The sequence below is a fragment of the Cyprinodon tularosa genome, unplaced genomic scaffold (genome assembly GCF_016077235.1).
Source record: "Cyprinodon tularosa strain WSP-4 unplaced genomic scaffold, ASM1607723v1 ctg27, whole genome shotgun sequence".
NCBI classification, from domain to species: Eukaryota; Metazoa; Chordata; class Actinopteri; order Cyprinodontiformes; family Cyprinodontidae; genus Cyprinodon; species Cyprinodon tularosa.
In genome coordinates, this window is record NW_024038974.1 from 1,690,501 (window position 1) to 1,709,431 (window position 18,931).

At 37.8% G+C, this 18,931-nt stretch overlaps 1 long non-coding RNA gene across 3 annotated transcripts in view; it reads left to right on the plus strand.

The window, feature by feature from the left end:
• The window catches only part of LOC119786281, a 139,655-nt gene that overhangs the window by 30,836 nt on the left and 89,888 nt on the right, over nucleotides 1-18,931 (plus strand). For all 3 annotated transcript variants that reach the window (XR_005281167.1, XR_005281168.1, XR_005281169.1), the window contains one exon: nucleotides 11,158-11,224. This is a non-coding gene — a long non-coding RNA (uncharacterized LOC119786281). The remainder of the gene's footprint in view (nucleotides 1-11,157; nucleotides 11,225-18,931) is intronic.

The following is an 18,931-nucleotide window of genomic DNA, read 5'->3' on the forward strand; positions in this document are numbered from 1 at the left end:
CAATAGTAAAGAAATTTAAAAAACTGGGCAATTCACAGTGCTCTGCAAGACTTTTATTTTACGCCACTGATACCAAAGACAGAAACACAATAGCATTATAGACAAACATGCTCTGACTTTTAACTCAGCCAGAGGAAATTACCTAATTTAAAAGAATCTCTGAGTTGCCTAATGCTAAACTAACAAATGTAAAATGAATGTCATGTTTACAAAACGCAAGTCAGTTTAGAAGTTACTCTTTCTAGTTTGAGTCAAAAAATAGAAAAACAAAACAAAACATGGAGACTAAGCATTATTAAAAAGCCCCCCTAATCCCCTTTTATGTCACAACTGTTGGAAAAAGGCATGCAACAGTATCCTCTCGGGAGTCAAAACGTGTGCTAAAGTGTCCTCTCAGGAGTGAAAATGCTTGCTAAAGGCTCCTCTACAGTGAGGCGTGCAATAAGAGCCCTTTTTTTTTTTCTTTCTGCCCCCCCCCAAGCCCCCCCCCCCCCCCCCCCCCCCTCAAAAACTCTGTGCATGCCACTGTTAAAAAAGGATATAGAATGTTTCATAAAATAATACATTAGGGAAATATATTAAAGAAATGGCCCCACTCCTCTTTTTAATTTATTCACTTTTGCATATTATTTTCTTTAAGCAGGTCACTATGCCAAATAAAGCTTTGCCTACAGCTGATATTTGTGCTGAATCCATATATCATTTCTGTCTTTCCAAGCTGCTAATACAGCATCCATCCATGCACTGTCTGTATATCCTTAACCTTGCAGGGTTGCATGGTCACCAATCACTCAGCTATGCTCAGGTTTGTAGAACTGCAGAAGAGATGTAGAGGTGTAAAACACCCAAACAGATTTGTTGTCACTGCCCTTTTGTTTTAGTGCGTCCTTTTGCTTTAACTTAGCTTTGGGGTAACAGTCTATTTTCTATAGCCAGGCTCCAGACTGAAGCTGACACATTGTGTGAATTAGCTTGTCTTGATGATGTTGTAGTTACAGATAACTGGAACACCTGGGTGCTCAGACACCAAGCAGACTCACCAGTCTGCGACAGCTGACACGTTGTTAAGGATGGGCTCGATGGCATAATTTACACCGGTCACAGTCACGCAGTCTGTTTAGCTGGGTGGAAGTAGAGGGTGCATGGAGTCATTGCTTGTTTACCCTGTGCTTGATGGCCCCCCACCAGCAGCTACAGCAATTATCACCTTGAAGGAATGTGGAACCCTTGTGTTAAATTCTCTTTGACCCCCTGATGTAGGAGGTCAGGAGGCTGGACGGGTGGGCGCAGGGATGCATGTGTGGGTGACAAAAGTCAGTGGGTGTGGGGTTTAGTACTGTGTGGGTTTATGCATATGTAAAAGTCCAGAGGACCCCCTCCTTGCTCTTGATCCAGCAGCCAATGACTCTGCCTGCAGACCCCCAGGACAGCAAAACAAAATCAAGTGTTTTCCCAAAGTAAAATTGTTTCTTAAGATCTTTATTTGGCTTGGAAAACCCCTGCAAGTGGTAACAGAAGATAAATGCATAATTATTTCTTAATGTGACCAATTGATACTGATGGTGGCTTTTAGCCTTCACCTTATACTCGAAGTTCGGCATGTTAAACATTTGGTTTTCACTCTTTTCTATCATCAGTTTCACACAGAGGAAGTTTTCACAAACGACTCTAAACACCAACAGAGAGTCAATTCTTCTCATTATTTTAATGTGTTTGTCTCAAGCTGTTTTTAGTACACAAGTGTAAATCTCAACTTTCCAAGTAAGTGTAGGGCACTGTAAAAGACGGGTGTTAGTATACATGCTTATGAAATGAAATAGAGGAAAAGGTGAGAGTAGAGTGGGTTTAGACATGAGAAGTCTAATACATCTGATGCTTTTTGTTACATAAAGAAATAAAGATGTGAACATATGACATCGCAGAGGACAATACATAATTTTTCTCCACAGGTTTTTCACAGATACTTTAATCCTTACAGTAAATAGTATCGGTTAATAAATTATGTTTAAACAATCACACATTATTTTTGCCCATGTTAAAGGCTTTTAGTTTATCCAACTGCCTTTTAGGAAGCATCTTTCCCAAGATGTCTCGCTTATTCACATCTTGACTACCTCAGGATTAGGAACTGTGTTCTTTCCTGGTTGGCCAACATTTAGCTGTGCCTTGTTTAGCTCTTCCTGGAGTTCAGCCATCCTTGAAATGTGAGGGCCCTTACACGTTGTGACATTGCAGAGTATCCCTGTGGCGTCATCAGATCACAGTGTCACTCCCAATTAGCAATCTGTTTAGACCAATTCTTTTTTATCCTACCAGAAAAAACTAATGAGGAGTAGAGATCTTAACTGTTTTGCCCCTAAGGTTTAAAAATCATGCATATTAACTATATAATAGCAGGTCCAAAATAATACACAGCTATTATTGAGCACGAGAAAGAACATTGAATGTCCACCTTAACTAGCATGGCTTCTCCTACACTCAACACCATTGACGCAGTAAGCATAGCATCTGTACCTTCTTGCAAGGAGTTATATCTTACTCTTCTATCTTATGGCTTTCAAAGTAATTCCTCATCTAGAAGGGGGTTCTCTGTTTCAAATTGCATTGGAGTATTGGAGATGGCTTGGAGTGATGTGGGGGTGGAAGGTTAAACTTTACTGTCTTTGATAAGAACTTCTTTGAAGATTATAAAGTGTTTTGATCTAGATTTGTATGCTAATAGTTCCAGCCACATGTATGTATTGAAAGAAAACAGCTCTTAACCTTTTCCATAGAAGCATCGTCATATTTCCAATTATAATTTCAACTTATGCTGGTCTTTTCTGAAAGCAGTATTTGAATCATTGGTTAATAATCATGCCTATAATGTTTTTTTTTTTTTTTTTTTGTTTGATAATCCTGCATTTGATAAAGTAATCAAATGGATACTAAAATTCAAGTTTCGGTCATTCCTAGAATTGAATACCTTAAGAGTGTGAACAGCGTGGGAATTCCAGTAGGAACTATTTTGTGCCCCACACTTTTTGACCTGGTTGTTAAAAAGCTAGGGGGTGGGGGCATCTCATTCAGGTTCAGACATGAGAATGAAATTGCTTCCAAAAGATTTGCAAATACACTTTTTAAATGTAAAAAATATTTAAGTACATGCTCGGCATAAAGGTGATAAGATATGTATATGTTATTTTCTATTTAAACACAGTGTGAAAAAATCTAAATCTAAAACACAATGTGACATACGTCAGTGTGTGAATGTGTTTATGTGTGATTTGATACCTTGAAAACAGAAAAGTCGGTACTTATAAAATGACAGACCATGTACCTTTTTAGCATATACTAGCAGCCATTCAAAACGGCCCTTCCCACTCAAACACCAGCTGAATGGCAGCCCATTTCCCTTTCCATCACTGTAAAGCACTTAGTACTGGGATCTGGTGTTGTGCCATGTCATCAGATGGTGGCGCACCTGGGGGTCAATCAGACCCCCTCTAGTTCTGCCACTGCCAGAATATGATAAAACACCTGAAGCTAATCTGTTTTTTGGCTTCAAAGTATTAAGTTAGGTTTATTGTACAACAATGAACTCATTTTATAATGGCAGTAAATATTATAGTGCAGAAGTGGTCGATAATGGCCCCCCTGTCCCCCCCTCTAGATCTGCCCCTAAAGAGGAATGATAAACAGAGCAGAAGGGTGTCAGGTTAAGGAGGCCACTACTAGTCAAACAGCTGAAAAAATGCATAAAGATTAAGAAAATAATGTTATGATAGGTAGCAAAGATGATAAATTACTGTGGCAAACCCTCTGCATGGTTAGAACATCCTTTCATCCAATATATAATAACCAGTGTAAGCAATATAATAGAGCAAATACACCCTAGTATTCAAACTGATTTAACTGTTTCCAAAGTGGTTCTGATCAGTTTCATGCAGAAACAACAATACTGGAGCAATATTACATGGAAAACAATTCATTGCATCTATTTGACCCCTGCTAAAAATCTATGTGTAAAAGAAAACCAGGCCATTTAAAGGGCAGAATGGGATTTTCTTACATTTACTGATCCCTGGACTGGACCAGCGGCTTGGTTGTGCCCTGAATAGAGCTTTGTGAGACTGACTCCATCTCGATGAGAAATATCTTTAACATTTCATTTAAACATTTCTTTGGGACATGTTTTTGTTCCACCTGGTATCATCATATCCAGATTGGATAAGTCTCTGTTTGACCATCAAACATGTTTTTAAAGATATGCATATGTGTTTCACTGCCCTGTTTAACTATGATAAGAAACTGTATTTTTGAATTTCCTTTGTTGTTTTTAAATCACCTCTAGGTTACAATGACATCTGACAAATAACAGAGAATATACCAATAATACCACCGATTCCAAGTTTGATCTGAGTATGGATTTGGGAGCTTCCCAGAAGTGATTAGTTATAGTCCTTACAGTGTGCTTAGTACGGTAAAATAACTTTTCGCTTAAGTTAATTTTAAGGCTAAAGATATTTTAAGAAGGTTTCCAAAAGCATAAAAAACTAAAAAATAATGTTATACTTAATAGGAAACCCTTGTGTTTCACACAGGTTTTAGCATACAACTTGCCATCAGGACTTTGTATATATTTAAAAAAAATAGATATTGAATCAGAATTTTTTATTCATTCATTTTGTTTTCCTTTTTTATTTCAACTTTAATGTTTTTCTAGCTTTCCCTCTGGTGACAATTGTGCCAATCGATCATTTGTAGAGGTCTCTTTATTGCATTCTGTATTTGTGTTCTCGATCAAATGCATTAATGACAAAACAAATGTGACTGCATCTTTTTGTCCTGAATATAAGTGATCACCCCCCCCTTTGGTCTGCAGACTTCTGTCTCCTGCTGCACACTCACTGCCGCAGCACTCATCCATGAGCAATACACTCATTCACACGCGCTCTCGCATGACTTCACAAATGCACAAACAGGACTTCGACCCCAACTGGCTCACGCACACAGAGCACGCTCACTTACTCGCTCAGGAATTATCGTGGTAGTAAAACTGGAGGGGAAGGGTTGGAGTGAGATGAGGCGGGGGAGTGGGGGGTTAGGCAGAGGGAGGGACAGTGTGTGGGACTGCCCTAACATAAGCTGTTTTACCCCAAGCAATCTCTAAACATGGCCCATGTCTGTGACCCGATCATGAGGACAACTTGTTTTGTTTTCCATCACCTAAAGCATTCATATTCAGAGAAGCAGAAGTTTAATTAGCTGATTTTTAATGAAAAAACTCCTTTCATGTTCTGTCTCCATATTTTATTTTTTACCAACAGGAGAGTTGAAACAGTGTTGTTAGCATTACAGGTGTGCAGTAACTTGTTTTTGTTCCTAAAGTGGTTTTAAAGCTTTCTCATGTATTGCTTTGAAGGATGTGACAGACTTGTCCTTAAGTACTTTGTTTGTCTCTTCTCACTTTTTTCCCCTTTTTTTCTCTTCCTGTATGTCTCAGAGTCTTGCTGCTTCTGTGTGTGTGCTCTGGTCCGCTGCTTTGGTACAATAAAAGGAGGAACAAGCCGCCCCATTCTTTGTTATGTTTCTTGTAGGAAACTAGCTGCAAATTGTGGCTCAATGAGGCGTTGCTGTTTTGTATGGTTTGATAAAGTGCAAACCACACCGTCTTGGCTTTATTGTTTTCTGTTGTAGCTTTGCCCATGAATGTAGGTCTGTGTGATGGTTGGTTAGTGTTGAACATTAAGTGATTGAGCTCACTTGTGGTAGTGGTTAGAATGGGAGCAGGGGGTGCAGGGGGCCATTCACACAGTTTTAAGATGTCACCTAGTGTTTAGAGCGGCTGTCCATTGTGTTTAATTTTGATGAGGAGTAATTAGAGCTCCGTCTAGGACTCTCGGAGAGTATTCTGTTTTGCCTGTTTTGAGGGCTTCAAATTCCCAAGATTATGGAGTTTTCTGTAGAGGCAGCATGACACAGTTGTCAAAGTGATCAGAGCGGGGCATATGTGTGTGGGTGTATTTATGTGCGAGTGGGAAATATCCAAGTTTTTTACTTCATTGAGTTCTTCCAACACCTGCAGTAACTACTTAGGTTAGAAAAAGAAAGAAATGATTCAAAGACTGTACAGAAATGTGTTTTCTAGTCCATTTTCATATAAGAAGGCCAGCAAAGTGAAAGAAAAATAAAAGATGAGCTGAATATAAATTGATTATCCTTAGAGATGAGCTGATCAGGCCTTTACTGGTCCAATCCAGTTTGTTTATTGAGGTCTTAGTTTTATCGATTTGCCTTTTTTTCTTGAAAACCTGAAAAACTCTGATAAGAGATAACTGCAATACAAGCACTATGTTTTCTGCTGTAGCTGTTTTAAAACGCTATATATATAAAGATGATGGTGATGATGATATATAAGTTTTGGGTGAATCATATTTCCTGATATTTCATTTTGTGTGTTTTTTTTGTCAATGCGTCTATATAAAAAATTGGAGTAAAATTACTTCTCACTTCCTAGGTATTTGAAAGAGGGGGAAAAAGTCTAGTTTTTCAGGATTTGATCTGCCAGTAACTTTCTGAGTTGTTATGCTTGTAATAGTGGACAAAGTTAAACATTTAAGTTTTCAAATCTACTAGGATAGACTTTGCATTTAAATCAATAGTTACATGTTAAATAGCACATCAAGATCAGGTATTTTTTTTTCAATTTAATTTTCCCAGTTTTTGATCATTAACAAGCTAAGAGAATATTTACCATTCTAAAATGAATACTCTATAGTTCAACACAACCACTGACAATATTACATGAGGCATAAAGATATCAAATATCTTTTAGGTATCCCCTTTTTTTTACTTGTAGAGGTTTTTTCCTCTTACCTTACATGATATTAATTGGGTTCCACTGCTTGATATCTCCATTAAAAACCAATCCATGATATGAGTTTGTGATGAGAATGAGAGCAGAATAGGAATTTAGCCAAATTTACGCCTCAGGTTCATAGAGAAATACACTATAAAACAGATTGGTCGATGCAACTAAAATGTTGGTTGAATTTAGCAATCTGGTTTGTAGTTATGTGTCCAACCAATCATTTGGTTAAAACAACAGATCTAATTTGCATTTGGTAATAGGGCCCAATACATACTGGTTACTTTGACCCAAAAATTTGGTGAGTTAGCATAGCAACTTTAACAGCCAAGGCTGAGGCTTAAACAAATAATCGTTCCATTAAAGGGCAAACTCCTATGCCCAATGCTATTGTCAAAGCTAACTCCTCTTGGAATTTATTACTACTTAATACTAATGTTACAACAAAGGTGAATGCAAAGATTACCATGTGGCATTTGACCACATCCTTGTAATTATTCTCTAGGTCATTGTTTCCCAGCCTTTTTTGACTCGTGTACCCATTTTGGCATTTTGTATAACCATCAGTACCCCCCCAGTCAATAATACAGATGATCGCCAAAAAATGGAATGTAAACTAATCATAAAATAAAAGGGTTTTTTTATACACTTTTTTTTAATTTAATTATTTTGCATGTTATTCTTTCCAACTCAAGAAAAAAACAACATAAATATGTTGCCCAGATGTTAGTAAGGAATTGAAATAAATACAAAATAAAATGATACTATAAATCTGCCTCTATAAAACTGGAGCTCCTCTGAGTAACTCCCCTATTATAACATTTAAACTTAAAGAATCTGTAAAAAATATTGAACATGATTTAGTAAAGGAAATCCATGCTTCCATTCTTACTTGTGCTTTTATTGTTACTCTGCAATTTCCCTGATGATGGAAAAAAAACAACAACACACCATTGTCCAGAATGTTACATTTGCTTGTTAAACCTTTGTTACTCTGGGAGTTGATTTAACAGACTGGATTCCTACACTGCTTGGGTGTATAGGGAACAAAACACAGTTAGGATCCACAGATCAAGTCCATTGAGTCAAGTAAAACAAACATGTGGCTTGCGAGATCGACAAAAGGAGGAGGGTCCGGGTGCACGACTGACCTTTTCTAAAGCAGTTTGAGACCCACGCGAGCATTCTGCTCCTTCAGAGGCTGTTGGGGTAATTATCTGCCACAGTGCACATGTTTCGCTACGTTTGTCAGAACTGCTCAGTTTTACAAGGCGAGCATGAATTGTTTTCAAGCATCCTGCACAATAAATTGGTGCATCAGCCACAAGTAGGATAAAACGTGTCTCCACATACCAGCTCCATCCCAGCACTTGTACCCCAATGTTTTTTGTTGTTGTTGTTTTTTTTTTTATTCCCCAAAGGTTAGAGACTGGTTCTGGTATTTTAGAGAGTGGTTTAAGCAACGAGCCAAGGAGACATTTTGGACATGGGGTAAAGGGGCCCAATGGCACAAAGCCTTATTCCGTGCTCCTCCATGTGGAAAATGGCAGGAGCGCAAGGAGGAGGGGAAGGAAAAGAAAGAAAAAAACGGAGCAAAGGGGAGGAGGGAGCAACAATTAGAGGGATCTTCTAATCACCAGGGCAACACTCATTTAATTGACATGTGAAATCTGAATTCATCTAACAAGTCGATAGGCAGCACGACAATGGAGCAGTTTAAGTCTAAGATCCGCCAGTGGAAGCAGCAGCTGAGTGAAGAGGCCACATTCTTTGTTAGCAGGAACAGCATCTGCCAGAAGGGAAGGTTGTCCACAAGGAGATTATAACATATCCTATCTTTAACCCTTTTTTATGGCTATCCTTACCTGTTAACAAAGAGCACGTTTGTTCCAGAGCAACAGGTTTTTATGTCTTCTTTATGTTCTTGTGATGTTTTTCTGCACAAGGCAGAGTAAGTAAGCAACAATTATTTTTACCACAGCAACAGAGAACCTCATACTTCCATGGGCTTGAAAGAGGAAAAAAACAACAACCCACAAATAAGAATTGAGCAAGGGAGAAAACTATTCTCATTCCCGCTCTTACAGAAATCAATAAGCTATTTAAGGTCATCAGAAGGAAGCATCACTGTCAACTTGCTGCTGCACGAAGTGAAAACACATCAGCGCTCACTGCCACCTCATAGGGGGACCTGGAAGGTATCCATGTCGTTTACCCTTATGATTATTTTAACAGGTCTTTAAACTGTGAGATTGGTGCGTTTTTCTGCAGAAAAAGAAAGAAAATTGTGCCACGTGTCAAATGTTTTGTCACACAATTTGCAAGGAGGAAAAATGGCTTCAGTAGTAAAGCAGGTGTTAACTGTTTTTACTAGTTCAAATGTTTTTTTAGGTGATGGAAGCTAAATAAGTTACAGAAAGCAAAGGAGTGAGTTTTCACAAGAATATCAGTATACTATATTGGACTTTTTAAACTGTGTTCTACAATTTAACTGGATGATTGATTTAATAAAATTCAGGTCAGAATTGAGATAGAATAGTAATTGAATATTTTGTCTTGCTGGCCATGTTTCTTTTAAACTGGAAATCTCTTTTGTGATTAACACCTAATAAAAATCATATGGCAACTCATATATATATATTTTTTAATATAATATCATATTATTTCTCAAGGGTTCATAATATCACGACCCTTTACAGTATTCTGCTGGCCTTCGGAAGATAAAAACATCCATAATGTTTTTTGGCTAGAACTTTCCTCAGTGTTTTGTCAAATTTCCCAAAAGAATATATTACCAGTTAAATTCCATCTAGAGTTTATGATGCTTCACATGTTTGCCTTTGCAACGATTGGACAGATCATGCTTTCTTTAGGCAACTCATTCTAACAACAGGTTGGCAAGAGGATATTTTCTAAAGTTCCTCAGGAAGGCTGGTATTTGCTGCTGTTCTAGTCACATTTGGAAAAGGAACAATTAATCTTCCATCAGTTGTTTAGTTGATAAGTGTTACTTAATAAGGATTTTTATTCTCCTGAAGCGTAAATGCAAGGCGAAATGTATTAAGTTAGTTTTATAGCTATTTACACATCATTTCCAGGGTTCCAGAGAATTAATTTTGTTTTTAAATTAAACAATATTTAAAGCTGAAATAGAAAAGAGCAAAAATGTTTTAAGAACTAAAAACATTACCATTTGTTTCCTGTAGAATTAAATCATAGTTTTACTGCATAGACATATTTAAAAATGAGCTCCAAAAGGAGTAGATCAAACACATTTAATTTTTTGGGACAAACAGGGATTACTAATAACAGCTTCAACAAGCTTAAACTTACATTCTTATGGTGTATGGCTGGAAAGCCTTAAGACAATCAGGGCCACGCTGTTGGGTTGTAGATATGGTGTAAGAGCAACTATAGCATCGGGCAATGCCTGATACCATTTAACCATTGCCAAAGTTTCCAACTTGCTCGCCCTATTGCTTATAACATAATGGTTTTAAAGTACCAGATCTTTTGGCCTCCTCATTTCATGTTTTTTTAGTTTTGGTTGATTTGTATTGTAAGTTATTCTTTTAGTGGAGTGTTGCAGAAAAGAGATGCCTCAGTTTCCCTCTTAGATTTGTGACCTCCATGACCCTATTTTGAAAATGAAGATGAAAAGTGGATGGATGGATGGATGGATGGATGGATGGATGGATGGATGGATGGATGGATAAAGGGATTGATGGATTGATAATAGATGGATGGATGGATGGATGGATGGATGGATGGATGGATGGATGGATGGATGGATGGATGGATAGATGGATAGATGGATAGATAGATAGATAGATAGATAGATTGATGATGGAGGGATGGATAGAGGGATGGATGGATTCATGATAGATGGATGGATGGATGGATGGATGGATGGATGGATGGATGGATGGGTAGATGAATAGATGGATGGATTGAGGGATGACAGATGGAGATGGAGGGATGAATGGATGGATTTAATTTTAATTATTTATACATATATTCAATGCAAACCATGATAAGAACAATAACTTATGTATATAAAACAATTCAAAGCAGTAAAATTTATATAGTAAATTATTCAAGTCATGTTTTAATCTGTTGGATTCATTGTAATGCTACACAACATTTCATCTCTGTATTCATAAACGTATAAACATCTCAGAGGCTACCTTTATCCCAAATATCCATCTGAATTGTCCCAGAATCACCCTTAGCTTGTTGCTCTATTTCAGCTATTTCTCATGTTTTAAAGAGCTAATGCACATTTTTTTTGTCCTTCACCCCTGCAGGTACCATCTTAGTTAATGGCCTACTGGACTTCTCTGGATCCTGCCTATCAAGTCATATATATCTAAGGTGAGTAACTTCTACAATTTAAACTATGAATTGCAACACTAACAAACTGCATGTAATTGTCAGTAATCCTGGCTATTTTCTACATACTTTGACCTTTATATTTGTTTTCATTGTAAAAAATCCATTTACAACACTAAGGCTTATCCTACCGTTTAGTTTAGGTTATTTTTCTTTTTATTCTGTGCTAACAGACAGTTCTATTGTCCAAGGTGACTTCGTTGAAGTGGCAGAGTGTAAGGGAGGGACTTGGGATACTTTTAAGTCTTTCAGTCAGAGTTTAATCCCCTTCCTTTATCTTACAGGCTGATCTGGTTGTATGTGAATGACTGCCTGCTTGTCTCTGGCTCTTAGTCACGTTCCCTTCACTCTCTTCTTCTTTAATTCTCTCCTGTTTGTCTTTTGTTGTGTCGCTCCATTGCTCAATGATTAGTGCTCCTTCTGTGTTCACCTCATTTCGGTTTTGTGTGGAGGCAGCTGTTCGCTTCGGGACAAAAATATCAAAATTTTCCTTTTCAAGAAAAAAAAAAAAATCTATAGATGCCACCTTGCACCAGTCTTGAGACTGGGAATCTGGATTGTGTCCAAGAATCACAGCTGGAATGGTGTGTATATACAGTGAATATGTGTGTTGGGGGTTGGGAAGTGGGTTGCATCTGGGACGTTTGATTGGTCCTTTGGAATAGGAGCCAGACGAGTTGCTGATTGGGTAGAGTTGGATGTAGACTGGCGTGCAGGTTCCTCCTTGCCATGGAGCGTTGCCTCCCAGAGTGCTGGCCAATAGCTCCACATATTGGATGAATTACAGATTAGATCCAGTGCAACAGTATCCACATGAATCTGTGTCTTTGTATGTGCGTTAGTGTGCGTTTGTGTGTGTTTGTGTGAGATTGTGTGTCTACAAATCTCATCTCTGCAAGAGCTCTTTTATCCTCAATGAACAAATCTGCTCTGTCTCCATGATCATAAAGTGCATTTGCCTCTTCTGGGCTAATCATCAATTATTAATCTCAGATATGACTCGCCATTCCAAATCAATGCAGCAGTTATCCATTGTTATAAGTGTCAGACTTGTCTTCAAACGCTCAATATTCAAACGCTCAATATTCAAGAATTTATTGCAAATTCATCATAAGAAGCTATTACTAACCATTTACTGGAGTTTTGAGCTTTAATATTTCAAGTTTTCAATGCGACTCTGTTGAAAAGATAAATCCACTAATAGACGAATAAATAGACATCTTAAAATCTGTTTCAAATGAATTCCTTTTCTGGGTTTAACTTTGGGAAAATATAACTGAAGCCAGCAAATTATTAACAACCTTGTCTTATTTGATTTATTTAACAATCAAAGTTCAAGAATTATATATTTTTATCAAATTAATTTTGATTGTGAGCAAAAGTGATAACAAATGGACTTAAAGGGAATTTAATACACTTAAAAAATATGAAAATAAAAAGAGTTATTCTCCAGATCATAACTAATCACAAATAAGGTTAAAATTGGGTTTGCAGAGGGGTGGGGGCTTAATATCTACAGTCCTAAAAAAGGAAAATAAAAATTACATAAAGAAATATAAAATTGCCCACTAACCAGAGGGGCCAAGGACAGACGTGGAACACTCAGCTTGTTTAGCAATGGGTTTCAGACAACTGTGTGACTAAGGTGGTAAAAGGGATTGAAAGCAACCTGCTGCATTATGTCTCATGCCAAGTGAGGTACAGTACTGATTGTGCCATACAGGCTGATTATGAAAAGGTTAGCTTAGCTTAGTGGTTCAAGTGTGACATATTGGTGCATGTTGGCACAGGGCACAGTGTGGGGTAGCACCTGATGCTTACATGTTCTTTCCATTGACATAGGTACATGATAAAGAAGACTGAGATAAAACAGTTCACAGAAATTCAGCTGCAACCATTGTTAATAGATCTCAATGAAACCACCCTGTTATAGGCTGCTATAGATATACAATATAAGACATTTGTTTTTGACGTACATTATATTCCTATGTTAACTCTCACCTTTAGAACAGGATTTGTTTTAAACATGTTATGCATGATGATAAATATAGACTGGGCTGCTTACTTCTCCACTTGTCTATGATTTATCGAAGCTGGCTATATTTGTGATTGCTTTCATATGTGCTGGACATGGTCAAATCAGTTGGTGAAATATGCTTGACCCAAAGCAGCTTAAAGAGAAAACTTGTCTTTGCAACTATATAACAACAACGTGCGAGAGGCTATTTTATTGGTGCTTGACTGGCCTCCCTCAGCTCCCGATATTACTTGTCTTTAAGATATAAACTGCATGATAAAGATGAGAATCAGTTGACAACAGCTTTCTGTAAAGAAAAAGCTTTGATTTATTCATCAAACAGAGCTCATTTATGTTGCTCTCATAAAACTGCAATGATTAGCGACCCAATTTCTGAGATTATCAAATGTTTAAAAAGGGATGGATGATGTAACACGGGGAATCATGCTTCCACTTCTATGAAATCAGAGCTAGCTTGAAAAAGCTAAAACTTTTAAACGTTTTTTTTTTTTTAAATCTCACTCTCAACATACTTCTCTTCAGATAATCTCAAGAGATTTTTTCCACTTCAGGTCAGATTTAATTCACTTTGGTTGATACTTCATGCACCTGGTTTTTCATTCTGTAATCAGTATCCTCAGTGACTACTCCTTTAATATAACCTTTATTATATCTTATCCTTTAATATCATTGATGAGAATCAGATTCTCCTATTATGCAGCCTGCTATGTTTATTTGTTGCTATTCCCTGTAGACCTTTGGTTGTGTACTTTTAGTTTTCCCAGACTCAATTTTAAAAATGTTCTTATTTCCCTTCTTGTTATTCTTCTTTTTATCTAAAACTTGGCACTCAAGGAGCCATTTTTGTTATTTCAGCCCAAAGTAAACTTTTCCAGATTTGCAAATGTTATATGACCTTTAATAAAATTTTTGATGAGCATCTTCTGTAGCAATTTATTGTTTAAAGGACTACCTTTTGAATTCTAGTTTTAGGTTTGATATAATGAAAAAAAAAGATTTATGGAAAATAGTTTTGAGAACGCATATTTTTTCAAACATAATGACAGGAAGTACAGGGAAAGAATAATAATACTGGTATTTTCAGTGTCATTTGCTTTGACCTTCAAGGTGCAGGAAGTCTGAATAACATTCACTGTCAGAATAGCAGTATCAGCCTGTTGATGAGGTGAGCTTCACATGAAGGAAAGTAAATATCAGCAAGAGTCAGGTCAGACACACAAATTGTGTATCTACCAGCTTGCATGGATTTTTCCCAGACATCTCCCTGCAGATTTCCATTGTCCATGCCTAAAGGTTTCTATGATTGTACCTGTGCCAAAAAAAAAAAAAACTTTACCTGGCTTGCCCATCCTTTCTAACTTCCTGGTCCTAAAGCTCTACGATCTGGTATTATCAACTCCTCTTTGTTACTGGATTGAAGAATTTATCCTCAACAAGCCCATGGTGACAAGGACAGGGAAACTCACATCTGCCTCACTCATTCTCAACATTGGCATGACACAGGGTTGTGTTCTCAGCCCCGTCTTTTCACACATGGCTGCCCTGCTATACCACAAACATGCTTTGAAGTTCACAGACAATGTCACTGTGCTGAGTCTCATATCAAACAATATATGATACATTGATGCTTCACCAACAACCTTATCCTGAACACTGGTAAGACCAAGGCTGTCAATGTATAATCCATGAGCACTAAGCACACCTCTCTCTGCATACAGGGGGGTGTGGTGGACAGTGTGGACACTCTGGGCATTCACATCCCCTCAGACCTCTCCTGGACTGAGATCACCGCCTACCTGGTGAAAAAAGCCCAACTCTCCTCAGCTACTAACAAACACTGGTGGAAAGCATCCTGTGTCTCAGCATGACAATGTGGTATGTGAGAGAAAGGACTTAACAGGGGTGGTTAGGACGGCATAGGAGCTTGTGGGGTGCCATCTGGAGGTTCTGGACTCGGTTTATGTTATACAAGTAGAGAAAAAGGCCAGACATGCTGCCAAAGATTAAATTCAGTTGCTTTTATTTATATAGCGCCAATTCAGAACACATCTCAAGGCATTTTGCAGAGACTTATCAATCAGATTGTACAGACAGATTGGGTAAAAGTTTTATATCTAAGCAAACCTAGCTGATTGTATTGAGTCCTTGACTTTGCAGGATTCCATCGATGAGCCTGTGGCGGCAGTAGATATTCTCTTGGATTCACTTGATAGAGCTTCCAAAGATCCCACCCACCTAAGCAGAGATGTTTGTCCTACTTCAATCAGGAAAACAATTCAGTAACATTACATCCTGAACAAATAGCTTAAAAAAAGATTATCCCCCAGAGCTGTAAGCTAAGTGTATGATTGCAGCCTAGAGACCTCCTGTGTTATAAGAGTGGTCTCATGGCACTTGCCTGGAGAGGTTAAAGTACACCCACTATCACAAGTCAATTTAACATTTAATAGCTAGACTGTTACCTTGCAAGCAAGATGAAATGTTGCGAGATTTGTGAATTCACAAACTCCCAAAAATACCTCTTGCCAGAATTCAATAAATGCATTCTCCACAATACAAAAATGTTTCGCACCATTGAGATGTAGTGCTGTGTATGACATCAATGTGTCAACCACAGTCGGAGGGCTCAGGCAAAACAAAGATGGCTTTGCCCGTTTTATCTGGTATACCCTGTATTTCTTTTTGAAAAATTTGCAAGATGATGCAATTTTTACATTAGTGGTTGTGAAGATGGTTGATGTTTCCTTCTGACCAGATTTGGTAAAAGTTTGATTTATCAGGTAACTCTGCCAGTTGTGAAAATAATCAAGAACGTGATACGTCACAGCTGCTACCATTGGTGTGACTGGCAGAAGTCAGTTGGCAACTGTTTTATGCCAGCTTAGATAGACTGTACATTTCTTAGTGATATCTACAACCTAAATTGCCTTGTCAAAACTCTTATTCAAGAAATGTGTAAATAGATGTTGACTAGTAAAAACTGAACTAGGGTTAAATATTAGAGCAGGTTTGACCAGTCAGAAAGTTATTATAGATATCTATAATTCAGCTTTGACCAGCCATAATGGCATTAGACATAAAATCAGTAGACTTAAATAAAATTGTTATACTAGTCATATTGACATGACTACTTGTCCAAATAAAATTATAGATAGCTGTAATAGTAAACTTACTTAATAATTGCCAAAGCTCCATGCCATACCCTGCATTAATTACATATCAACTTTTCCTTTTTCTAATTGATCATTTGTCCGGTTTTAAACATTTCTCTACCATGTAGCTCGTAACAATGAAAAAGAGTAATGACAATAGCAAAGCTTCAAAAGAGCTGACTTAAATATTAGGTTTAGGTATGAATCTTGTGAAATTAGGGTTAGTAAAGAGGAGACTGGTGAGGACAATCCATAACAGCATCTTGAGTAAGAACATACGATCCATCACAGAATATGACAATAACACAAGACATTTTATCAACCTTTATAAAGGATGGGCGGAGATCATATGTAGCATGGGGCTTTATTTTGAAAAGTAAGAACACTGGGGCTGTTGGTTAAGTTCACTAGAAGAGCACCATGAGGTGAGCGCTATGACACAGGAGGTCTCCACGCTGCAGTCATACCATATTCTGAAAGCAGTTGTCCATTGTAGTAGGAAATAGTCAATTCATGACCAATGTCTGTTCATTGGCTGCTATGTAATCCAGTCTATAAAGAATTTGATCGTATGTTTAAAACATATCAATAATAGTGACGTTATAAGCAGAAAGCATTTGCTTATACCCTGCTTTTACAGAAACACACAAGGATTCCATGTTAGAGTTATGTTGTTCTTAAAGCACTCTGTTGTGTTGACTATACAAAAACTACCTTTAAGATAAGATCATTCTCAGCCTGCTTAGTTAGGTTGTTTAGGTTCTTGAGGAAAAACAAAGAATACAAAAGAAAATGTAAAATCTCTGAGAACCTGATCATCATCCTTTCCTTTGACCCTTTTTAACCTGGTGTTTAATCAGATAGCTAAAATAGAATAAAATCAAGCAAGTAGAAAAGCTGAGAGGGAAGTTTAATACAAGCCCATGGAGAAGTGGATAAAGGACATCAAATCAAAAGGAACCCCCATCCCATGTGACGGTTTTGCCTTTAAGAGGTCTAACATTGTTATTACACTTGTAACAGCAGCACCATAGTTGATGCAAGTGTCATCAAGGCTTAGAATACAAAACACAGACATGCATTGGGGAATAAATAGCATGGTAGCCATTCTTGGATGTACTGCCCATATGGACACGAAGAAACAGAAGAACAGACATACATAAATATTCACACTAAAAAAACAGTTGCAGCATCCACATGGCTCCACAGGCTACATTCTGAGTGCGTGGCAGCAACGTCAACCCCAGACGGCTCTCCGCTGCCCACCTGTCATAAAAACCTGAGAGGGAAATTCACCTGGCTGGTATCTCAGTCTTCAGCGCTTAGTTTGGCTTATACCAGCCATCTGGCTCAGCCACTCCTCTAATCCCCCCTCCTCCTCCATCCTGTCTCCCCTCTGCCAAAATCTTTACTAACTCTCATTTTCTCTTTAGTCTTATTTAAGCATGTCAGCAGTTACCCGGCACAGCGGTCTTAGTGAGGCTGCTAACGTGGCTAAGTGTCCCTCTGCCTCTTTGCTGGTGCCGCAGTTCTGAGTGTGTGTTTGTGTGTGTACTTCACAGATGGCAATGGGAGGGGGGGAGGGCTGGAAGGGGTGATGGAGAGAGCTGTCTGAGGCTCCGGCAGCTCTCAGGCAAGGCGGTCTGTCTGCGGGCATCTGCACTGGCAGCCCCTTGGAACCCTCCTCTTCACCCATCCAGCACCGCTACCTCTCCAGCCAGCGCCACAGCTTGGCAACAGCCATTCAGTGAAGCTTGATTGCTGCAAGAAAACTCCCCTTGACCTCAGATGTACTTTACTACCAAGCTTTCCTTTTTGCCCTGACGCATAATGTTTTTTTTGTTTGCTTTGTTAATTAATATGTTCGAAGATTGTACTTGTGTAAATGTGGGCTGTTTGCTGGTATCAAGGTAAAACAGTGTTTGAAAAAAATGTATTGTTTTTAAAACATCTGCAATCTTCCAACATATGGTTAAAAGCTGTTATTTATGAGATATCAGATAAAATGCAGCATTGAGCAGAGTTTTCTACAGCTGCTTGTCCCATGCCACTCAACTTGCTTATAGAGGGCACATTTTTAAATTTGTTATGGATACAATAAAGACTGATCTGACTTTTTCAAAATATTCTTGGTTGAGAAAAAAAACTGTGGGGACGGGGAAAGCAATAAAAACAATGGTGATGCCATCTGACACTTTAAGTGTGTAAAAAAGTATTGAATCCCCATTTAGTATTTTTAATTTAGGTGTTTATTGTATAAAAAAAAAGAAAACAATGATATATATATATATATATATATATATATATATATATATATATATATATATATATATATATATATAAAGATTTTATAACTAATGATTATTCTGCTTTTTCTTTTAATGAATCAGCCATTGTCATGATCTTGGCACTGATGTCTGGTCTGATTACTTATTTCACACACATGCTCAGCTCTGCCCTGTTCTCATTACCCACTTATCTGATCCACCTGCATTAGTC